This window comes from Schistocerca cancellata, chromosome 5 (genome assembly GCF_023864275.1).
Source record: "Schistocerca cancellata isolate TAMUIC-IGC-003103 chromosome 5, iqSchCanc2.1, whole genome shotgun sequence".
Classification (NCBI taxonomy): Eukaryota; Metazoa; Arthropoda; class Insecta; order Orthoptera; family Acrididae; genus Schistocerca; species Schistocerca cancellata.
Window position 1 is genome coordinate 141857286 of NC_064630.1, and position 26676 is coordinate 141883961.

The window sequence follows — 26676 nt, forward strand, 5'->3', positions numbered from 1 at the left end:
ACGAAACGGTGGAAGACAAGCGATGATATATGGGAGAATACAAGGCCCAGCATTACCCAAGCCATAGAAGTGAATGTATACGGACGTGCACCAGAAGTATGACCGATACATGTAGCAAAATGTGTAACATATCTACCGCTGCGCGCTTTTTTTTATCAAGATTAGACACTGTGAAAAACGATACTGATGACAACTTTCTACTCTGAGAAGGAAAATAGCGGGAGAATTTATTGAGAAATACGTTCAGGAAACATTATTCAAGTAGCTATGAGTAAATCTCCAGCATGCTAACAAATTTTCATTTCTCATTGACCGAGGCGATAACACAGAGTGACAATTATTGTGCTATAGGTTTGCATTAGTACGTTCAAACTCCACGGTTGGCCGCGGGGCATGATAGGAATTAGAGTTCGCACTATGGTTTGGTTCAGCGAGGACGCCAACTTTTCTTTGGATGGGTTCGACAGTAAGCAAGGGCGCATACTTGGGGGGGGGGGGGGGGGGGACTGAGAATCCGCATTTCGCGATCGAGAAGTCTCTTCTTCATCAAAGGGTGGTGACTGTATGGTGTGCAATGTCCAGTCACGGAATAATCGGTACATTTTCGTTGATGGCGCGGTGACTACCGAACGGTATTTGAAGGTTTTGGAAGATGATTTCATCCCCATTATTCAAAGTGGCCCTAATTTCGACAAGCTGCGGTTCATGCAAGACTAAGCTCGACCGCATCGAGACAGGAGAGTGTCTGATGTCATGGAGGAGCACTTTGGGGACCGCATTCTGGCACTGGATTACCCAGAGGCCACTGGCATGGGCTTCGATTGGCCGCCATATTCTCCGGATCTGAACACATGCGACTCCTTTTTGTGGGGCTATATTAAAGACAAGGTGTGCAGCAATAGCCCGAAAACCATTCCTGAGCTGAAAACAGATATTCAGGTGGCCATAGACAGCATCGAAGCTCCGACGCTTCAGCGGGTTATACAGAATTACGCTATTCGTCTGCGCCATATCATCGCCAACCGAATGTCTGTAGTGACGTTTACATGTTGAATAAAGTGTGTGCACGCCGTATTTTGCAACTAATTTACGTTTTCTTTCGTATAGTTCAGTAATTGTCACCATGTGTATGCAAGCTACTGCAGCCATTCGGTATTATACGTGCGTTACACATGTTTTGAACACAGTCTTGAACCACACTGTCGATGACAATTATTTGGTAAATGAGCCTGCAGTGGTTTATTCCACGACATACGCTGCCAAAGGGACTGTCAGTTTCATGGGGAAAATTGGTGAAGTGAATTCGACAGAGAAAAGCTTGAAGTAAGAAACTGGAATATGTGGAATAGCTTGTTTAGATTGCTACACTCTGTAGTTAGGCAGTACCATAAAATCGTGAAAAAGCTTCTAGAGAGAGGCGTCTGTGAGAAACTTACTCCAAACGATGTTGTGGCTTGAGAGCGATGCTGAGATGCAATAGGAGTGCTGGAAGGCGAGAAGTTTCCAACAGTTCAGTTTGTTTTGTTACGGGTGCACAAACTGAAAAATCACTGTAAAACAAGACTCGACGTTACAGAGGCACGTTTAGATTACTGTACACCCAGTTTTCATGTTTAACACACGCTGCGCATCCAACAAATGAAGACTGCACTTAATTACAAAAAGACTAGTTTCGGTAACACCGGTATTTTAGCAGTATAATACAGCCGTCGTATTGTCGGCTAGTAACTGTGATACTACGAGCACTTAAAGAGAAGAGAAAGCCGAGATTCAGGCGTTGCACAGAACAGTAACATTTCTGTGTAGAGATGAGATATCAGATCCTGCCAGTCAGATATGGATGAAATGTCAGTTTCTGATAGACCAGAACCACGGTATAATTGTGCTCTATTTTTCTGATAGCCGTATATATTTATTAGGGCCGTTCAAAGTGTGTCGGAGTCACTCAGCAGAAAACTGAAGTCTCTGTTTTTGTAGTGATTAAACTGCGGGCCATGTCATACGCAGTCTACCGATGATTTTGACCTTTATCTAACTCGAATGGATAGTGGCGACGACGATGATAGGCTTCAGAGGTGACAGCGTAACGGTAGCCTCTTCCCCATGATACCTAATTTAACGAGAAAAATGTTTTGAGTTCCAGACTCAAACCTGACTAGTGAAGGAAATTTCAGTGTGGCATGGAACCTTATCTCGGACGGACGAACCTGACTGTTAATGTTGTCGCGTACTCCCCACCGCGCTTTTGACTTTATACGCAGTTTATATCGCATAATATTTTAATTAACTGTATCTTGCTTATTGTTGCGAGCACAACAGATGAAATGCGATTCTCACTATCAGTTTCTGCAGTTGAAAATATTTTAACTTTGTGCACCTTGATCTATTACGTGGGGATTCGCGCAAAACTAAAAGATTTCCTGCTGTGCACGTATGATCTTTAATTTGCAAACTATTTTTATGTAATCCTGATCTGGCTTGTTAGAAATGGAACACGGTATCATTACTGTAACTAATTATGAAATTAAACATGTCCTTTGCTACTTTCATCTCTGAAATGCACTGAAAATTACTCTTATTATACTTTCAGAAGTTACAGTATGCTATGTTCGCTAAACGTAAAAGCTGCAGTTGATTTTTAATACACTCCTGGAAATGGAAAAAAGAACACATTGACACCGGTGTGTCAGACCCACCATACTTGCTCCGGACACTGCGAGAGGGCTGTACAAGCAATGATCACACGCACGGCACAGCGGACACACCAGGAACCGCGGTGTTGGCCGTCGAATGGCGCTAGCTGCGCAGCATTTGTGCACCGCCGCCGTCAGTGTCAGCCAGTTTGCCGTGGCATACGGAGCTCCATCGCAGTCTTTAACACTGGTAGCATGCCGCGACAGCGTGGACGTGAACCGTATGTGCAGTTGACGGACTTTGAGCGAGGGCGTATAGTGGGCATGCGGGAGGCCGGGTGGACGTACCGCCGAATTGCTCAACACGTGGGGCGTGAGGTCTCCACAGGACATCGATGTTGTCGCCAGTGGTCGGCGGAAGGTGCACGTGCCCGTCGACCTGGGACCGGACCGCAGCGACGCACGGATGCACGCCAAGACCGTAGGATCCTACGCAGTGCCGTAGGGGACCGCACCGCCACTTCCCAGCAAATTAGGGACACTGTTGCTCCTGGGGTATCGGCGAGGACCATTCGCAACCGTCTCCATGAAGCTGGGCTACGGTCCCGCACACCGTTAGGCCGTCTTCCGCTCACGCCCCAACATCGTGCAGCCCGCCTCCAGTGGTGTCGCGACAGGCGTGAATGGAGGGACGAATAGAGACGTGTCGTCTTCAGCGATGAGAGTCGCTTCTGCCTTGGTGCCAATGATGGTCGTATGCGTGTTTGGCGCCGTGCAGGTGAGCGCCACAATCAGGACTGCATACGACCGAGGCACACAGGGCCAACACCTGGCATCATGGTGTGGGGAGCGATCTCCTACACTGGCCGTACACCACTGGTGATCGTCGAGGGGACACTGAATAGTGCACGGTACATCCAAACCGTCATCGAACCCATCGTTCTACCATTCCTAGACCGGCAAGGGAACTTGCTGTTCCAACAGGACAATGCACGTCCGCATGTATCCCGTGCCACCCAACGTGCTCTAGAAGGTGTAAGTCAACTACCCTGGCCACCAAGATCTCCGGATCTGTCCCCCATTGAGCATGTTTGGGACTGGATGAAGCGTCGTCTCACGCGGTCTGCACGTCCAGCACGAACGCTGGTCCAACTGAGGCGCCAGGTGGAAATGGCATGGCAAGCCGTTCCACAGGACTACATCCAGCATCTCTACGATCGTCTCCATGGGAGAATAGCAGCCTGCATTGCTGCGAAAGGTGGATATACACTGTACTAGTGCCGACATCGTGCATGCTCTGTTGCCTGTGTCGATGTGCCTGTGGTTCTGTCAGTGTGATCATGTGATGTATCTGACCCCAGGAATGTGTCAATAAAGTTTCCCCTTCCTGGGACAATGAATTCACGGTGTTCTTATTTCAATTTCCAGGAGTGTATATGAACACTATTGATTGCCACGACTAACACGAGTGCATGAAACTAAAAATAAAAATTGGTTTTTGTATTGTTAGCCAGAACAGATTTCATCACAACATTCTTTGATATCACACAAGTAAAATTTTATTGCACTTATTTACTTAAATTATTTACATCATTGATATTGTAATAGCAGTTGCCCATGTGCACGTGAAAATGACATAATAAAATCTACCATTCATCTCTGAGGTATCCTGGAAGCTGAAAGAAATAATTTTAATGTACCGTAACCTGCCCGCTTAATTGCAGGAAAACTGCTTTCATTCAGTTTAATTTGAATTTGCCGCGGCAGCGGCTCCCGCGATCGCTGCACAGCTCTGCGTCACGAAAGATTCTAAATATGCTGAAAACAGCTAAAAATGTGGAATGAAATATTGGCAAGCTAGGAATAAATTATTAAAAGTATTTTTAACAATCTCTATATTAAAAAATCAACATAAATTTAAAGTACACACCTTTTACATTCGTCAGCCTTCAATGGCGTCTTACTCGAACAAGGAACAAAAGAAAGCTAACCAAGCATTCAATTGAGCGTTAGAATCTTTTACAAATTTGATGGCTACAAGGAGACACCGAGAGTAATGTTTTAACCTCCACTATTTACAGGCAATTTAATATGCATCTTTGTTATCTTTTTTAACTATCATTGTCTGTTTCGATTTCTACACTCGCCGACCACAGACGTTATTTGCAAAATATCGATCCATAATTGTTGTACAAAGATAAAAATGAAAAAAGATTATTCCTTTTACACAGAGTCTACATAATCGACAACCGTTCATACAGAAATAATAATAATAATAATAATACAGATAATTGTTTCTTTTTTCACATATATTTCAATGGTTTTGTGAATATCGTGTTATAAATAACACCAATGTGGTTTTTAATTACTGTCATTAAAAGTAGATAGTTACATAAAGTCCCTTTGAATGCCAAACTGTTTCCAAATTTTCTGTTGTTTATCACAATGACGTAGCGGCTAGACATTACCACGTCACGGCTCCCCGGTCTACCACAGAGTGCCCGCTTCGACCTTTCACACTCGGGCAAGCCACGTCCGAGCTCGGTGGGCTCGAGCGAGTTTCAGCGAACCCTGTTTGCAGACCTCTAGTACCCGTACACCTATCAGTGGACAATAATATGGGGTCTGCCCAGCGTTAGCCTTTATGACAGCTTGAACTTGAACTCTGCTGAGGCACATTCAATAAGGTATTCGAATGTGTGTGGAGCAATGTTATCCTTCCTCAAGAGCCTAAACTAGAGAAGTTAACACTGTTGTACGCTGGGTGCGTAGTCGACATTTTTAACTCACACGAGATGTGTTCCACAAGGAAGGTCGGAATTCTGGGAAGGCCTGTACATTTTAGGAATGTTAGGTTCCACAAATCAAATCCTCAAAAATACTGGCTTATGACAGGAAGCTCTGTCGCACTGATACAAGCGTCGTCTCCGAACTGTTCCTCCACTGTGGGCAGTACTGAGTGTTGTCAAATGTGTTCATATCCTGCCACATTTAGCCCTTTCTTCAGCTCAATGAAGGGACCACACCCTAACCACGAAAGGAACCACATAACATAACCTACCTCCTCCGCACTTCATTGCTGTCGATAATCATGGTGGGGGATAACGATTTCCAGAAATTCGCCAAACCCAAACCCTTCCACATGGTATAAGGTGATTTTTCACTCCATATCACTCGTTTCCAGTCATCTAAGTGTCCAGTGGCGTCGCTCTTGACCCCAATCAAGCGTCGCTTAACTCTCACTAAAGAAACGAGTGAACTGAAGGCGGAGAGGGGAAGAAAGGAAAGGAAAATACAACAGGAAATGAGTGAGTTACAGGGAGCTGTTCCACCATCGTACCCCATTCCTTTTAAGTTCCTACATACAGTCATTGTGCTAGCTGGACTGCGTAATACTTTAGAATACACTAGTTATTCCTTTCATTATTTTCATATGTATTTTTGCAACGACTCTCCGGAATACTCGACGGTCCACCAGTGCATAAGGTTCAACTCGTCTTTGTTGAACTGTGGTTGTCACTTTGCGTGTTTAAAATCGCATCACCAACAGCCGACTTGGTCAGCTGTAGAAGGAATTGAAGTGTCCGCAATGGATCTGTTACTAAGGTAACATCCAATGACTGGTACTCGTCTAAAGCTACTGCGCTCTCCTGCGGACCAATTCTGCTGTTAGTCTCTCTCTGCTGACAACGCGATACGCCTCTCCTCCTTTTTCACTTTGCTGTATCGACATACTTTGATCAGAGAGTGTACTTTTAAGATACGACTGAACAAGCATAGAGCCTACAACGCGCTGTGTCATCTCCCTGGAGCTATAACAGCGTAAGACTCTGTCTTGGTACTAAAGAACCTGTCCCATCATAAATACAACGTGGAACTCTTTCTGTCTGGTATACCAGTTCTACCTATCCACAAAATAAAAAGGTTTCCTAGTTTTTGCCCCACTGCTGTTTTAAATGGCTCTGAGCACTATGGGACTTAACATCTGAGGTCATCAGTCCCCTAGAACTTAGAACTACGCAAACCTAACTAATCTAAGGACATCACACACATCCATGCCCGAGGCAGGATTCGAACCTGCGACCGTAGCGGTAGCGCGGTTCCAGAATGAAGCGCCTAGAACCTCTCGGCCACTTCGACCGGCACTGCTGTTTTATCCCTCTTGAAAAACTTCCCCTCATTTTGTGCATGCTGCATTTAAGAAACCAAGGAAGTGCATTCCTACATCCATCGCATTACTTTAGCAACAGTAATGGCAAAAGCGAAATATCATAGTGTCACAACAAAGGAGATTCTTTTCACGGCTCATAAGGTGTATCTTTCTCTTCTTCCGTTTATCTTGCTATTTCATAGAGTTCCATAAGTTTAATTGCGCCTGTCATTGGAATTCTTGCGACATTTGTTGTCACACTATACGTACTCCTTATTGCCCGCTTTAGTTACATTTCGTCGGCATTATTTCACTATAAAATAGGTACCGATAAAGGCACTGCCAGTTATATTCGAACTTTGAAATTTGCATCTCTCAGATATGAAACAAAGCAACTTTTTTCGTGCTTCGCCATTGCCAATCGCTGCACACAATCTTCCTTCAAATGTCATTCCGCGAAAATACACTCATGTAAATTGCAGCGGGAATGTAATTTTTGCGTGCGTAGTGACTGTACAAATGCACGAACAATGCAGATTGAGCAGAAATACGTGCAACATGAAAATTGGTTCTCTTTTCTCCCACAATATTCGATTAAAAATAAAAGAAAGGACCGCTACTATCTGATAAAATTCCAAACGACGTTTTAAAAATATTAGTATTAGTGATAAACTGATTTTAAATTAAATGAGTAGCGTAATTCAGTTAATTACCTGCATGTGACATGTAGGAGAGATCCCACATACAGCAAACAATGAACACAACTCAGTATGGGTAATAGTGCTCACATTAATTTCGAGCAGTATGTCTGCATCAGAATAGATGTATTCTAGGAAATACTTGCAAGACCAAGTATCATCTCTTTGATATTAAGTTTCTTACTTGTTCCACAGATCATTTGAACGATTCTTTTATTGTTGAAATGATGCACAACCATAGAAATTGCAGGATATGCGAACTTGATTGGTGTTAACATTAATGAACACTTTCTTAGTCTTACTCATGCAACTGCACTCAAAAGGCTACTGTGGGAAAAGAATTTAGGTTAGGTTTGAAACTTACTTTGCTGTTTGTCAGACACTTTATGGTATTGGTAAAAATAATCAAAAATTTGTGTTGCTGAGCAATGAACTACTTTCTAAGCCACTGACAGCTTTAAAAATAGATGACAAAGGACAGTTTTCCTCATAAATTATCGTTATAGACATCACTATTCTTCTCAAACTGTCATGGATTATTTATGACGAATCTTACTAGGGTATATATGAACGCCGATGATACCGTCAAAATTCATAATGCCTTGAAGCAGTACCTGCATCACGAGCGCAGGTGTACACAGCATCTCATCCTTAGTACTCGCTTTTGTGCAATCAGTACTTTCTTTCTAAGTGATGACTTACCCCAGAAGATTATTCCATAAGACGTTATTTATTGGATATACACAATATATGACAGGAGATTGATTCGTTTGTTTCAAAAACTAGTGATTATACAAGAACAAAAGAAGCTAAACATAATCGTTTAAGGATCTCAGCAACACGTATCTTCCAGTTAAAATTTTCATAAGTACGTATACTCAAAAATTTGGAGCATTCTACTCAATTAACTGACTCCTGTTCATGTAGTATATCAATTGTTTGTTTCACTCTAGCTGTTGTACGGAACTGAACACAGTGTGTTTTCTCAAAATTTAGGAAAGTGTATTTTCAGAGACACTCTTAACAATTCTCTGAACACCATCATTAATAATCTCTTTCTAGCTTTCTACCAAATGGGATTAACTATAACACCGTTATCACCCAAAAAGCACAGATATAACTTGTTGAATGTTAAGTGAAAGGCATTTGCATAAATCAGTAACAGGAGTGGACCCTGAATTGAACCTTGTGACATGGACGTCTTAATGGCTTTCCTTAAAATATTACATTATTTTTTACGAATTAAAGTAATGTTGCATAATGTTTCATTAGACTTATTTCCCTCTTCCAGTTACATGACGAATGGGATTAAACCCTTAGTCATCCACAGCTTACATCTTTTTTGACGAATTTTCTCAATACCTCCTTTCGGAAACATACGAGGGCAGTTCAATAAGTAATGCAACACATTTTTTTTTCTGAAACAGAGGTTGTTTTATTCAGCATTGAAATACACCAGGTTATTTCCCAATCTTTTAGCTACACAACAATATTTTTCAACGTAATCTCCATTCAATGCTACGGCCTTACGCCACCTTGAAATGAGGGCCTGTATGCCTGCACGGTACCATTCCACTGGTCGATGTCGGAGCCAACGTCGTACTGCATAAATAACTTCTTCATCATCCGTGTAGTGCCTCCCACGGATTGCGTCCTTCATTGGGCCAAACATATGGAAATCCGACGGTGTGAGATCGGGGCTGTAGGGTGCATGAGGAAGAACAGTCCACTGAAGTTTTGTGAGCTCCTCTCGGGTGCGAAGACTTGTGTGAGGTCTTGCGTTGTCATGAAGGACAAGTTCGGGAACAAACCTTTGAATACACCAACTGGTGAACAATTTTGACAGCACTACCAACAGAGATGTCAAGTTGAGCATTGAGTTGTTTGATGGTGATCCGTCGATCATCTCGAACGAGTGTATTCGCACGCTCCGCCATTGCAGGAGTCACAGCTGTGCACGGCCGGCCCGCACGCGGGATATCAGACAGTCTTGCTTGACCTTGCGGCGATGATGACACACGCTTTGCCCAACGACTCACCGTGCTTTTGTCCACTTCCAGATCACCGTAGACATTCTGCAAGCGCCTATGAATATCTGAGATGCCCTGGTTTTCGGCCAAAAGAAACTCGATCACTGCCCGTTGTTTGCAACGCACATCCGTTACAGACGCCATTTTAACAGCTCCGTACAGCGCTGCCACCTGTCGGAAGTCAATGAAACTATACGAGACGAAGCGGGATGTTTGAAAATATTCCACAAGAAATTTCCGGTTTTTTCAACCAAAATTGGCCGAGAAAAAAAATGTGTTGCATTACTTATTGAACTGCCCTCGTACTTTCATGCACTACTGGCCATTAAAATTGCTACACTACGAAGATGACGTGCTCCAGACGCGAAATTTAACCGACAGGAAGACGATGCTGTGATATGAAATTGATTAGCTTTTCAGAGCATTCACACAAGGTTGGCGGCTGTGGCGACACCTACAACGTGCTCACATGAGGAAAGTTTCCAACCGATTTCTCATACACAAACAGCAGTTGACCGCCGTTGCCTGGTGAAACGTTGTTGTGATGCCTCGTGTAATGAGGAGAAATGGGTACCATCACGTTTCCGACTTTGATAAAGGTCGGATTGTAGCCTGTCGCGATTGCGGTTTATCGTATCGCGACTTTGCTGCTCGCGTTGGTCGAGATCCAATGACTGTTAGCAGAATATGGAATCGGTGGGTTCAGGAGGGTAATACGGAACGCCGTGCTGGATCCCAACGGCCTCGTATCACTAGCAGTCGAGATGACAGGCATCTTATCTGCATGGCTGTAACGGATCGTGCAGCCACGTCTCGATCCCTGAATCAACAGATGGGAACGTTTGCACGACAACAACCATCTGCACGAACAGTTCGACGACGTTTGCAGCAGCATGGACTATCAGCTCGGAGATCATGGCTGCGGTTACCCTTGACGCTGCATCACAGACAGGAGCGCCTGCGATGGTTTGCTCGACGCCGAACCTGGGTGCACGAATGGCAAAAATGATCGCATCCGTGTTTGGCGACATCGCGGTGAACGCACATTGGAAACGTGTATTCGTCATCGCCATACTGGCGTATCATCCGGCGTGATGGTATGGGGTGCAATTAATTACACGTCTCGGTCACCTCTTGTTCGTATTGACGGCACTTTGAACAGTGGACGTTACATTTCAGATGTGTTACGACCCGTGGCTCTACCCTTCATTCGATCCCTGCGGAACCCTAGATTTCAGCAGGATAATGCACGACCGCATGTTGCAGGTCCTGTACAGGCCTTTCTGGATACAGAAAATTTTCGACTGCTGCCCTGGCCAGCACATTCTCCTGATCTCTCACGAATTGAAAACGTCTGGTCAATGGTGGCCGAGAAACTGGCTCGTCACAGTACGCCAGTCACTACTCTTGATGAACTGTGCTATCGTGTTGAAACTGCATGGGCAGCTGTGCGTGTACACGCCAACCAAGCACTGTTTGACTCAATGCCCAGGCGTATTAAGGCCGTTATTACGGCCAGAGGTGATTGTTCTGGGTACTGATTTCTCAGGATCTATGCACCCAAATTGCGTGAAAATGTAATCACATGTCAGTTCTAGTATAATATATTTGTCCAATGAATAACCGTTTATCATCTGCTTTTCTTCTTGTAGCAATTTTAATGGCCAGTAGTGTATATTGACACGAATTGGCATGGAATAAATGCAATTCCCAAGCTGACTGTTAATGTTATAGTGGTGTGAGTTATTATTACCATGGACGTGGTTACCACAATTGCTATGGTTTTTGTTATTGTAGTTGTTGCTGTCATAGTAATTGTTGTTATTACAACGACTCTTAAAATTTATCCGATTATTCTGCCAATTGTTCCTATCTTTGAACTTTTCTAAGAATGTAGTAATTGTTCCGTAGCTACTGCCTGTGTACCTCTTGGAATCATGTAGAAGCTTCTACCATATATCCCAGACAGTCTCCGATTCAATCCGTCGATCACGCAAATATTCTAATTTGCGGATCTAATTTTGACAAAATTCTTTCATCGAGCCGCGAGAATTCGCATCGTAGTGTTCTGACACTACGAAATCGCGCCATTCATTCTCCTCCTTTTGCTGTGACCAATATTCTTTCAAGAACGCATTCTTAAATTCTTGGAAGCTCAAGTTCACAATATCGGGTTTTATGCCCCATTGCTTACCCTCACCCGCTAGCATGTCGATTGCAGCGTTAATTTTTCTCTTATACATCCACCGAGCGAGGTGGCGCAGTGGTTAGACACTGGACTCGCATTCGGGAGGACGACGGTTCAATCCCGCGTCCGGCCATCCTGATTTAGGTTTTCCGTGATTTCCCTAAATCGCTCCAGGCAAATGCCGGGATGGTTCCATTGAAAGGGCACGGCCGATTTCCTTCCCAATTCTTCCCTAACCCGAGCTTGCGCTCCGTCTCTAATGACCTCGTTGTCGACGGGACGTTAAACACTAAACACCACCACCATCTTATACATCCATGATTCAGGCAATACCCTTCCGCAATTTTTAATGAAGTCGGTAGCGTGCGATCTACCCTGTTTTTTGAGGGGATCGAAACTCTTCTCCTTCGCTAAGTTTTGATAATTATTTAGATGGCATGACACATGGTGCAGCTTTTCGTCTAATCTCCTTTCTAGTTCGGTTACTCTAGTAACTACTTGCCATGTTGTCATTGCTAAGGTTTCCACTTCCCTCTTTTTCTCATCACACTTAGGCAGCTGTTTCTGCACTCTAGTATGTATGTCTCATACTAAAGTTTGCAAATTCGTATCCTTTTCCCAATAGTCTTTCGCGCTAGTTCTACCTTTTCAATTACTTTGTTTTCAAAAATGGGATCAAGTTTCTCTTGAATCCTATACTTCCATCTCAAATCGACTATTTATGCTTCCTATTTTTGACTATACCTCTGTCATGTCCTGCTTAAGATTACCGATTTCGGTTTTATTAGAATTGTTTCCTTCCTAATTTCGTCCACTTTTGTGTTAACAACTCAAGTATTACTGTTCACAATCTTGATTACTTTGGATTGAGCATTAATTGATTTGGCCAGAGCATTAATTTTTACAGTAATTGATTCGGACAGAGCAGTAATTGTACTGATCAACATACTCAACAAATCATTTATATTTTCAGCTACTACTCTAACTCTGGTTCTTGATTAATCGTTTCCTAGTATCCACCGTCAATGGATTCGATTTGATTTTTTTCCGAATTCCGTAGCATTTGTCAATGCCATTAATCCCATTCTCCTCTGTTCCTGTGTTTCAGAGTTAGCGTTTGTGATGCTAGCCGGCGGTTTCTCAACAATGGGTTCCGCTGCCAGCGTTCCCCTTTGTTCTACCGATTGTGCCCAGTTAAGTACAATTAAATTATCAGTTTCATTTGTGTCCATCATGCTGCATGTTTTACTGATTAATGTAAATTTAGAACTTTTGTGGCTTATTTCTACCAGTTACTGTTACTGTGCTTGAGCGACTTTATTTGTAGCGGAAGGGTTTAATTCATTAGGAATCTGCACAATGCTAAATTCGTCCCCAGAATAATACCAAATTGATATTGTCCTGTCATTAGTGTCGCCACATGTAACCATCCCCTTCCTAACTGGCCTACTGGATTTGCGATGTAACTGACCGTGATCGCATATGCCTAATAAAATTTCACAGTGAGTAACGCTATCGTTGCCGAAGAAAAATAACACCGGTTAGTTGGAGGAAGGTGTACAATAGGCTCTTCTGAAGGAACAATCCATTATAAATTCAAGCTAAATACTGATGATGATTTTGAAATAGGTGGAATATTGTGCAATCGCGCAATCGCGCACGAACCACACATGGGTGAAAAGGGTACTACCTAATATTTACTACAAAAATTACTGGTAATACAAAGAAAACACTGATTAGCTAAAACGGGGATAATGAAACGGTCGCCAGCCCACTTGGACGATGAATCTCTCGAATCTTAAGAAATGTAATGGCAAAGAGATTTAAGCAAATAATCATTTGGTGTGGCAACAGAAGGTTGTCACACTTTTCCACAGCGCAATAGTTGACGAGAAAATAGATGTTTCACAAAGCACTAAGTTTGCAGTTACTTATTCTGAAATATTAAATTTTTAACGTTAAATGGAGTTACTGGTTAAATAAATGTAATTAAAACTTTGTTATATAAAAAAATTACTTTCAGAAAACTTAGTGTAATGTAATGCATAATTTAGAAAGAGGCAAGCCATTTACTTTTGATTATTGAAAGATTGAACTGAATTTACTTTGAACAAACAGGCAACTGATATTACTTTTGATATAAAAACAATAAAATGTCACTCGCTAAGATAAATACAGAATAAATGAAATTTGCACTCTTAATTTGTGCTGTATCTTTAGTTATTTGCTTTGACAGAGAAATTTTACGTCACTTTAAGAGAATGAAGTTAATACTTAAAATTGCAAATGAACAGTAACCGAGGCAGAAAACTGAAACTGAAACTGTTCACTAGCAAACACATAACAGTCGCAGTAAATAGTTAATCAATATTCGTATTGTTATGACACTCCATGATTGCATCGAAAGGAAAGGGACCCTGCCTGGTAATAATGTCTGAGGACAATGACATCACAGGTGCCCTACAAGTTTTAACTACTGCAGGTTATTGTTCAGGTTACCCATACTTTGTGAAAGAAAGTCAAGTGGGTAAAGCCTCTCCAATACTATATCTGTCAGTTAACAGTCTTACGATGTTGTACCTGCGCGGACGACGAAGAGTGTAGCTGACGACAATGCTGAGCTACCACTGGTACTGCTGCTGCTGGATGAGAACCATGAGTCATCTCCAGAGCCACAGCTAACTCTGAGACAGACAACAGTTACAACTGTAGCTTCCTCCGCCTGTCCACTCCTACCATGCTCTAAGTACTCACAGGTTAACGAATCAGCGGGTCTACATTGGTGCGAGCATAGCTACATAGCCCCTCTGCGGGAGCGCACAACAAACATGTTCGCAGTCTTTCATGACTGAAGCTACTCTGCCACCGCTGCTCGCAACGCGACGGAGACCCTCCATACGCAAAGATAAACAATGGCACAGTTGCTTCCATTTCGTCATGGTTATCGATAGATTTATGTAAAGTTTTCTTGGCTATTACCCAGCAATTAACAATATTTTCATTATATTTAAAGTCAATAATATACAGTAAGAAATAAATACACTACTACATTGATTACGTTTTAAATGTAATATCTATAATGAAGCTTACAGAATCAGAAGTACAGTCCAACAATTAACGGATATTAAACAACGAAAAATTTTAAATGGTGCAGAAGGTATTTTATCTGCATTTTCGGTGTTACATGTTGAAACACTGTTCTCATTAAGGTCACTGATTTTTATGAACATGGCTCAGAGTTGTAAGATACTATATTGTTTATTTGCATTAATTGTAGATCATGACCAGATAGTCCATTAACAAATAGGTACACATTAATTGTTTTGGTCTGAGTACAGTTTACAAAAATGTTATCAATCAGTTTCCTGCTATCTTATGTATAACGTAACAGCTCTGTCACTAAATGGAACTGGGTTTTCTCTTTTGATGCTAGTCTATTGTCAGGATGAGCATTACTGCAAAGGGCATTTGATTCTAAAGCATTATGTCAGGGTGAAAATTATAAATAAATTAATTTTTCTCTCTTAACAACATGTGGGCAGGGTGGGTTCTTCCTTGGCTTGGGTATGAGGTAGAATGAAACATCATTTTTACATAACTTTTATTGCAAGTTTCGTACAAGTGTTTCCTTACTCGATGTTCTGGCTCGGAGAACGGCAGCTGTGTCATTTGCGAAGCCTTCTGCTGCGGCAGCGGCGGCGTCTGATTACGCATGGCAGTGTGTATCTCGTGTCGCCGTCTCGCCCACTTGACTGGAAACACGCAGCGTGAGGTGGCCCGTTTAATTATTGCGACCGAAGTCGTGCATCGGATGGTGATACCTAGGATGTGGCGTCCCAGTGTTTCTCCTCTCTAAGCGGCCGCATGTGTTGTGCATCGGCCAGCGGAGCGGCGCGGCGGGGGAAGGCCAGTGCCCCGGACTCAAACAACGAACTCCCGCTTGCCAGTCTTCGGCTGTCAGATCTTCATCCCAGCTCACAGCGGACTGCTGATGTGAGGCCGTCTCCTTCCCATCCTCACGAGTCACCCGAGTATATAAAAATCCGTCTTCAAATACCTTTTAAATTCTGTCTTCTGGCGCCGAGGCCGCTGCTTGCTATTCCATTACAGCAGTGGAATTGGTGCGTCTGTGCATGATGTAGTCTCTTCTTGCATGACGGTCTTCAGCACCGAAACTGACTGAAAACAACTGCTACTCTTTTTCACTTCTTCGTCTGTCGGGCCCACTGTGTCTCGTGTATTTATTCACTTCAGTTTACTGGAGGTGAACGACTTCATGGTCATTGCCTCTTCTGTCACGTTGAAAAGCTTCTTGAAGAATCTTCTTAACGTCGGTCATTGGCTCTTGGAATATAGGCGGGGGCCTTTGATCACATGTGACAACTGAGAAACACGTGAGCTGGTCATTGCCTCTTCTGTCATGTTGAAAAGCTTCTCGAAGAATCTTCTTAACGTCGGTCATTGGCTCTTGGAATGTAGGCGGGGCCTTTGCTCACATGTGACAACTGAGAAACACGTGAGCCGGTTGGGCGACGCCCTGACGGCTGAATCAACAGCGTCCGCTTATGTGGGGAGGGCGATGGCTTCTGAACCTGCTGACTTCACGGTCATTGTCTCTTCTGCTCTGATGCTCTGCCCGCTGTTTGCCAGTGTGTAATTCTTCTAAACTAAACTAAGTTTTTCATTTATTTTCTAATTTCTACTTCACTTTGATTTCACTAATTTATTTACTTATCTTAATTACCACTCAACAATAGATTTGGAACATTAGCTACTGAAATGAGCTTGCAACATCCAAAAAATGGTCCATTTCATTTTCGTGGTCTGTATCTCTTAATAAATCTACAATCAAATCTCCACAAACTATTGCGATAGCCAACTCAATAATGCATGTGTAATTTTCATAGGAAGCAGAAAATTTTCTGGAGGGGATATGTCTACTTCCCAGCTACTATCAGCCTACTATTATTGAAATGTTGGTTACTACTGAGGGTCTTTACAAATCAGTAAAAGTGATATTTCACTTAATTTTACAGCTAGTTAATGAATTTTTCACGAAATTTTTTAACTTTTCATAGCTCCTGATTAATCTGGTGTAATTTTAAGAATTTTAAATATTTTCAATGTTATTTACTTAAATAGATACTTATTAGTTATTCGTTGTGACGATTATTTAGAACTGAGACTGTTACAAAAGTATTTTTAAAAATATATTCTTGTGATGCTTCTCGAAGTGAAAGTAAACGATCGTTTGGAATTATTGTCCAGGAGAACTCATAGGTATTGTTCAACAATATGTCCACTATTATCTGCATTAGACCAACATTTCTGGGAAGTTTTATTGGTTGCGGAACAAATGTCGGAACTCGTAAGCCTCTGCTCCACAATTGACAATCCTTCTGCATCACTAGCAGCTTACTTCGTGTTTCGATGATGACATCCGAGGCTTAATAGTGGTCGTATCTCCAACAGCGTACACTACTCTTCGAGTGGATAACGAAAAGCACAGAAAGAACTGAGCATCAGTCGTCACATGAGAGTTGCCTCAAGTCGGTTGTTAGTTAAACATCCAGAACAGGAGAAATTTCACGGTGCAAGTTTTTTCGCCAAATATAAGCTATGTGAAATTTATCACAGAAGTCAATCTGTTTTAAATGAGAAGTGTTGCTGGTGTGAGTCAACATAAGTGAATTCAAAATTACATAAGATAATGATTCAGTACAAGGTGCAAGCCAGACAGGATATGAATGAAAATTTTGCCGTTAATGTTAAAAACGGACGTAAAGTCTTAAAGGGTTGATTTTTCAGTGGAATTTGTAAAATCTGTAAATGTTCACTTACAGCGTATGGGCACCAAGCGGCAGCTAAGTCTCGCGAGAGGTTAGAGTCCATGAGCCGACAAGTATTCGAGCTTTGCAAAAAGAGGCGGTTGTTCGTTCTTCAGTCATATGATCATACCATTAAAGAACGATTACTACAAGCGGTCATATCCATTAAGTATTTGGTAATACGCGTTGGAAGAATCCTGAGGCAGTGTAGTGTACCCACAAAAGAGGAACCTTACAAAAACCATGTTCGACCAATAACAGAATTTGCTCGTCAGCCGCAATATGTACCATATAGGATTGGTAAGCAGAGAAGATCCGAAGAAGGTAGTGCGGTTCGTCTCAGGTTCATTTAGCAAGCACGAAAGCGTCAACGAGATGCAATCCCAGCGGCAGACGCTACAAGACAGGTGCATTGCATCACCGTGTGGCTGTGAGTAGTCCTGTAAAACTTACTGAAAAATGTTTCGGAGAAGCTTCCTCTGCTTATCCCTGTACTATGGGCTCCGATTAGTGAACTTAGACTACTTTTCAGTACTACTCATGCGTATCCAAGGGAAGCCCCTCAGATACATGATCTTGATTTTGCATTTAATGTATCCTACTCCATAATATTAAATTCTAAGAGGTGCGTTTACGCAGTGTCCTCTGTTCAGATGCAACGTTAAATTTGTATTCTGTCACAAGTGCAAACACAGTTCAGTAATTCAGAATTTAATTTTCTATCCACAACTTTGATTTCGTTTATTATTGTCTCACGCAATGGATAAAAGCTGTCAGTGGCGTTCAGTGGCGGATATCTAGTCCGTTAGCTCAAGCTTTTGCTCATGGCAAATAAACATGGCGGGAAGCTGGGAATGCTACTGAATTATTTACACTGGCAAATTTTCATTCCCAAAATCATCCAAAAATTTGTTTTATAACTATTTGATCTAATTACTAACATCTTATTGCCGGCATTATAGTTTAACATTATTTGCCTTCATGTCACGCGAGGCGGGGCTCCCCTGTACAGATACGATGCACTACTATACCGCGCAACGTAAAACGTCAGCGATGTGTCAGAGATATGTACCTAGCTTTATTATATTCATTTAGTTGGTCCTAATATGAACTACGGTCTCTGCTATACTTACCGGTCAGCCACAACATTACGATCACCTACATAATAGCCGGTATCTTCAACTTTGGTACGCATAACGCGTCGTTGGATGCAATGAGGCCTTGGTAGGTCACTGGAGGGAGTTGACGCCACATCATTACACACAAGCCACCCAGTTCCCGGAACTTCTGGGGAGCGCCACGTTCAATCTCATCCCAGATGTGTTCGATTGAGTTCAGATCTGGAGAGTTGGAGTGAGGGTGGGCCGCAGCACGTCAATTGGAACTCGCCACTGTGTTCCTCGAACCACTCCATAACACTTCTGGTCTTGTGACATGGCACATTACCTTGCTGAAAAATGCCACTGCTGTCGGGAAACGTGATCGTCAGGAAAGGGTGTACGTGGTCTACAACCAGTGTACGATACAGGGCTATTACAAATGACTGAAGCGATTTCATAAATTCACTGTAGCTCCATTCATTGACATATGGTCACGACACACTACAGATACGTAGAAAAACTCATAAAGTTTGGTTCGGCTGAAGCCGCACTTCAGATTTCTGCCGCCAGAGCGCTCGAGAGCGCAGTGAGACAAAATGGCGACAGGAGCCGAGAAAGCGTATGTCGTGCTTGAAATGCACTCACATCAGTCAGTCATAACAGTGCAACGACACTTCAGGACGAAGTTCAACAAAGATCCACCAACTGCTAACTCCATTCGGCGATGGTATGCGCAGTTTAAAGCTTCTGGATGCCTCTGTAAGGGGAAATCAACGGGTCGGCCTGTAGTGAGCGAAGAAACGGTTGAACGCGTGCGGGCAAGTTTCACGCTTAGCCCGCGGAAGTCGACGAATAAAGGAAGCAGGGAGCTAAACGTACCACAATCGACGCTTTGGAAAATCTTACGGAAAAGGCTAAAGCAGAAGCCTTACCGTTTACAATTGCTACAAGCCCTGAAACCCGATGACAAAGTCAAATGCTTTGAATTTTCGGCGCGGTTGCAACAGCTCATGGAAGAGGATGCGTTCAGTGCGAAACTTGTTTTCAGTGATGAAGCCACATTTTTTCTTAATGGTGAAGTGAACAGACACAATGTGCGAATCTGGGCGGTAGAGAATGCTCACGCATTCGTGCAGCATATTCGCAATTCACCAAAAGTTAACGTGTTTTGTGCAATCTCACGGTTTAAAGTTTACGGCCCCTTTTTGTTCTGCGAAAAAAACGTTACAGGACACGTGTATCTGGATATGCTGGAAAATTGGCTCATGTACAACTGGAGACCGACAGCGCCGACTTTATCTTTCAAAAGGATGGTGCTCCACCGCACTTCCATCATGATGTTCGGCATTTCTTAAACAGGAGATTGGAAAACCGATGGATCGGTCGTGGTGGAGATCATGATCAGAAATTCATGTCATGGCCTCCACGCTCTCCCGACTTAACCCCATGCGATTTCTTTCTGTGGGGTTATGTGAAAGATTCAGTGTTTAAACCTCCTCTACCAAGAAACGTGCCAGAACTGCGAGCTCGCATCAACGATGCTTTCGAACTCATTGATGGGGACATGCTGCGCCGAGTGTGGGAGGAACTTGGTTATCGGCTTGGTGTCTGCCGAATCACTAAAGGGGCACATATCGAACATTTGTGAATGCCTAAAAAAACTTTTTGAGTTTTTGTATGTGTGTGCAAAACATTGTGAAAATATCTCAAATAATAAAGTTATTGTAGAGCTGTGAAATCGCTTCAGTCATTTGTAATAACTTTGTACTTCTTGGCAGTCATGGTGCCTTGCACGAGCTCCATTGGACCCATGTTCCCCAGAGGATAATGGAGCCGCCACCAGCTTGTCTCCATCCCGCAGTACAGGTGTCAACGAGCCTTCCCCCTGTAAACGAAAAATTCGCATCCTCCCATCGGCATCATGGAGAATGTATCGGCAACGCACTGCCACTGGGCCAACGTCGAGTACCCATGGCCGTGTGCCCGTGTCAGTCCTAGTTGTCAATGGTGTGGTGTTAACATTGGCACTTGCATTGGTCGCCGGCTGCTGAGGCCAATTGTTAAGAGCGTTCGGGGCACTGCTTGTTGAGACACAGACTCACTCTGCGCAGCGTTAAAGTCTGGTGTTAGTTCCGCCACAGTTAACCACCTGTCCTGTTTTACCAGTTTGCCCAGTCTACAACGTCAGACAGCTGTAATGAGGTGTGGCTGCCCAACCGCACGACGTCTCGACATGTTTTCACCTTTGTTTTTCCATGTGTTGAAGTGACTGACCACAGCATTCTTCGAATACCCGACAAGTCGTGTAGTTTCCGAAATGCTCGTATCGAGTCTCCCGGGCATCACAATCTGCCTTCGGTCAAACTCAGATAGATCGCGCGCCTTCCCCATTCTACACACGGCAGCATAGTCACTGATGCTACACGCACCGTGCGTGTGTCTAGAGGGCCTGGGTGATGCTACTATTGCCTGGACTGGCTTATATCGATAGTACGTAGGTGTTCATAATGTTCTGACGGACTAGTGTACACTGATAAGCTAAAACATTATGACAACTGGCCACCGCGACGATGTATGCAATATGTTGGTGTTGATGGCACGTGACGCTGTAACGAAAGCATGTAAGCGGAACAGACCAGAAAGGGGGCATCACCCTAGCGAAGATATGGGCAGCAAAATGGATATACACTGAGAAAAGCACATTTACAAAGGGAAGATTACTACTACGCAGAGCCTATGAACGACTCGATCGAATATGGAGAAGCTGGTCGAATGTTCACGTCCTGCCGTGGTGAACATCTACAGAAAAGAGGTAGAAACACAGTGAAACTACAACTAGGCTCTAAATGGCTGGACGTCCACGACTCTTAACGGGACATGGGGTCGCAGACTTGACTGCTCTGCAAAGCAGTACGGATCGTGATCTGTGGCACCTCTGCAGAAACAGCACAGTGCTGATGCACGCTCAAGTGTTCCGAAGTACACCGTTCATAGTACATTGCTGAACTAGGACCTTCACAGTGCTTCACTCCTACATGTTCACATGTCGATCCAACAACGTCGTCACCTGCCCATTTCAGTCATAGTTGCTGACGTCGTGGTGTTACGATTACTTTGGGCACGTTACCATCGGGATTCGATCGTCAATCAATATTATAGGATATACTTGGGAGATCAAGTAACATCCCTCTGGTATTAAGTTACTTACATGTTCCATGAATCATCTGAACGATTCTTTTACCATTAAATGATGCACAATGAGTGAAATTGAATGATATGCAAACATGATTGCTGTTAACATTAATGAACACATTTTTCACTATTGCTCACACAACTACATCTACATCTACATCTTATTGGGCAAGCCATCTAACGTTGTGTGGCGAAAGGTACTTTCGGTACCACTAGCTGATCCCTCCAGCCCTGTTCCACTCGCGAATAGTGCTTGGGAAGAATGATTGTCGGTAAGCCACTGAATTGACTCTAATTTCTCAAATTTTCTCCTCATGGCCAGTACGAAAGAAGCATGTGGTGGGAAGTAATATATTATCCGACTTCTCCTGAAAAGTGCTGTCCCAAGATTTCAATAGTAAATCTCTCCGTGATGTAGAGCGCCTCTCTTGAAACGTCTGAAAGTGGACTTTTGTTTAGCATCTCCGTAACGCTCTCTCGTCAGCTATACGATCCCGTTACGGAGTGCGCCCCTCTTCGCTGGATCTTCCCTATCTCTTCTATCAGTACTACCTGGCAGGGATCCCACATAGATGAACAATACTCAAGAATCGGGCGAACAAGCGCATTATATGCCACTTCTTACGTGGATGAGTTACGTTTCCTTCCGATGAATCTGAGTCTTGTGTCTGCTTTTCACACTATCTCTTTCATATGCTCATCCCACTTAAGGTCGCTCTGGATAGTTACGCCTATATATTTTACGGCAGATGCTGACTCCAGCTATTTGTCATCAATAGTGTAGCTGTACACTAGTTGATTTTTTCCCTATATATGTGCAATATGTTACATTTATTTACATTCAGGGCCAACTGCCAGAGCATGCACCATTCATCAGTTCTGTGCAGGTCGTTCCGCAAATTCTTACTACCTTCTGACGTTGCTACTTTGTTAGAGACAACTGTATCATATGCGAATAGCCTTAAAAAGCATCTGACGCCTTCTACTAGATTATATATACAGGGTGGTCCATTGATAGTGACCGGGCCAAATATCTCACGAAATAAGCATCAAACGAAAAAACTACAAAGAGCGAAACTTGTCTAGCTTGTAGGGGAAAACCAGATGGCGCTATGGTTGGCCCGCTAGATGACGCTGTCATACGTCAAACGGATATCAACTGCGTTTTTTTTTTTAAATAGGAACTACCCCATATTTTATAACATTTTCGTGTAGTACGTATAAAGAAATATGAATGTTTTAGTTGGACCACATTTTTCGCTTTGTGATAGATGGCGGTGTAATAGTCACAAACGTATAAGTACGTGGTATCACGTAACATTCCGACAGTGCGGACGGTACTTGCTTCGTGATACATTACCCGTGTTAAAATGGACCGTTTACCAATAGCGGAAAATGTCGATATCGTGTTGATGTATGGCTATTGTGATCAAAATGCCCAACGGGAGTTTGCTATGTATTCTGCTCGGTATCCTGGACGACATCATCCAAGTATCCGGACCGTTCGCCAGATAGTTACGTTATTTAAGGAAACAGGAAGTGTTCAGCCACATGTGAAACGTCAGCCGCGACTTGCAACAAATGATGATGCCCAAGTAGGTGTTTTAGCTGCTGTCACGGCTAATCTGCACATCAGTAGTAGCAGACAAATTGCGCGAGAATCGGGAATCTCAAAAACGTCGGTGTTGAGAATGCTACATCAACATCGATTGCACCCGTACCATATGTCTATGCACCAGGAATTGCATGACGATGACTTTGAACGTCGTGTACAGTTCTGCCACTGGGCACAAGATAAATTACGGGACGATGACAGATTTATTGCACGCGTTCTATTTAGCGACGAAGCGTCATTCACCAACAGCGGTAACGTAAACCGGCATAATATGCACTATTGAGCAACGGAAAATCCACGATGGCTGCGACAAGTGGAACATCAGCGATCTTGGCGGGTTAATGTATGGTGCGGCATTATGGGATAAAGGATAATGAGCCCCCATTTTATCGATGGCAATCTAAATGGTGCTATGTATGCTGATTTCCTACGAAACGTTCTACCGATGTTACTACAAGATGTTTCACTGCATAACAGAATGGCGATGTACTTCCAACATAATGGATGTCCGGCACATATCTCGCGTAAGGTTGAAGCGGTATTGAATAGCATATTTCATGACAGGTGGATTGGTCGTCGAAGCATCATACCACGGCTCGCATATTCACCGGATCTGACGTCCCCGCATTTCTTTCCGTGGGGAAAGTTGAAGGATATTTCCTACCGTGATCCACCGACAACGCCTTAGCTGGCCGGTGTGGCCGTGCGGTTCTAGGCGCTTCAGTCTGGAACAGCGTGACCGCTACGCTCGCAGGTTCGAATCCTGCCTCGGGCATGGATATGTGTGATGTCCTTAGGTTATTTAGGTTTAAGTAGTTCTAAGTTCTAGGGGACTGATAACCTCAGATGTTAAGTCCCACAGTGCTCAGAGCCATTTGAACAACGCCTTACAACATGCGTCATCGCATTGTCAATGCATGTGCGAACATAACGGAAGGCGAACTACTCGCTGTTGAAAGGAATGTCGTTACACGTATTGACAAATGCATTGAGGTTGACGGACATCATTTTGAGCATTTATTGCATTAATGTGGTATTTACAGGTAATCACGCTGTAACAGCATGCGTTCTCAGAAATGACAAGTTCACAAAGGTACATGTATCACATTGGAACAACCGAAGTAACATGTTCAAACGTGCCTACGTTCTGTATTTTAATTTAAAAAACCTACCTTTTACCAACTGTTCGTCTAAAATTGTGAGCCATATGATTGTGACTATCACAGTGCCATCTATCACGAAGCGAAAAAAGTAGTCCAGCTGAAACATTCATATTTCTTTACGTACTACACGGATATGTAATAAAAAAATGGGGGTTCCTATTTTAAGAAACGCAGTTGATATCCGTTCGACCTATGGCAGCGCCATCTAGAGGGGCAACCATAGCGCCATCTGGTTTCCCCCTTCAAGCTAGAGGAGTTTCGTTCTTTGTAGTTTTTTCGTTTGATGCTTATTGCTTATTTCGTGTATTTGGCCCGGTCACGATCAAATGGACCATATATATATATATATATATATATATATATATATATATATAAACAGCAGCGGTCCAATCACACTTCCCTGTAGTACTTACCTTTACATGTTTCGACTTAGTTCCGTTAAGAGCGACGTTTTGAGTTCTGCAAGAAAGTCTTGAAAACAGTCGCAGGTCTGCTCTTGTACTCCGTAAGCTCGTTTTTTTCCATTAAACGGCAATGCGGAACGGTGTCAAATGCCTTACTGAAATCAAGGATCACGGCATCAACATGAGCGCTGTTGTCCATTGCGCTGTGGATCTCATGGAGGAACAGAACGAGCTGAGTTTCACAGGTTTTCTGTTTGCGGAATCCTTGTTGATTTTTATAGAGGAGATGTTCATTTCCCAAAAACGTCATAATTTTTGAGTATAAAACGTGTTCCACAATTCTACAACAGATTGACGTCAGCCGGACTGTGTGGCCGAGCGGTTCTAGGCGCTTCAGTCTGGAACCGCGCGACCGCTACGGTCGCAGGTTCGAATCCTGCCTCGGGGATGGATGTGTTTGATGTCCTTAGGTTAGTTAGGTTTAAGTAGTCCTAAGTTCTAGGGGACTGATGACCTCAGATGTTAAGTCCCATAGTGCTCAGAGCCATTTGAACCATTTGACGTCGACAATATAGGTCTATAATTGTGATGATGTCTTACAGCTTTATAAAAACGGGAATGACCTGCACTTTTTTCCAGTCGTTAGGCACCTTTCGTTGCTCAAGAGATCTACCATAAATTACTTCTAAAATAGGAACAGGTACTTTCGCATAATCTTTATAGAATCTTACTGGTATCTCATCTGTTCCTGAAGTCTTTCTGCCACTAAGTAATCGTAGCTGCTTTTCAGTTCCGCGATCAGTTATCTCAGTATCTGCCATTTCGACGTTCGTACGACGATTGAAGGGAGGGATAGTGTTACGATCATCCGCCGTGAAACGTCTTCGGAAGACCGAATTCAGTATTTCGGCCTACTCTCTGTTGTCTTCCGTTTTGGTGCCGGTGCGGTCAATGAGAGAATGAATAGATGACTTTGATCCACTTACTAATGTTGCATACGACCAAATTCTCTTAGGGTTTTAACGCATGTCGGTTGCAACGTTTTACTTTCAAAATCATTGACAGCTTCTCTCATTGCTCTCCTTACATTCATTTTCGCTTGGTTCAGCTTTTGTTGGTTGGTTGGTTGGTTGGTTGTTTTTTTTTAATTTTTTTATTGAATCTCAGATGACGTGTTCTTTGTTTAAATAGCGGTTTTATAATTCGGCTATTAAACCATGCTGGATCTTTCCCATCCCTTAAAACCTTATTCGGAACATACTTGTCTGGGGCATATTGAACGATGCCTCCGATTTTTTTCCATTTGTCCTCCACATCTTCGTCCTCATCACCGAATATTTGATGCTGACTGCTGAGATATTCTGAAATTTGTATCCTGTTACCCTTGCTGAGCAACTATATCTTTCTACGTTTCTTAATATTCCTTGTAAGACCCGTCGTCACAGATGTTGTCACAGCGTTATGATCACAGGTACCTTTCTCTACGTTAACTAATTCGATAAGTTCAAATATATTGGTTTCCAGGAGGTCTCAGACGTTACTCTCACGAGTTTGTTCTCTAACTATCCGCTCAAGATAATTTTCTGACAAGACATCCGGAACAGTGCCGCATGATTCCCTGTCTCTGGCACCAGTTTTGATGGCATAACACTCCCAATCTATAACTGGCAAGTTG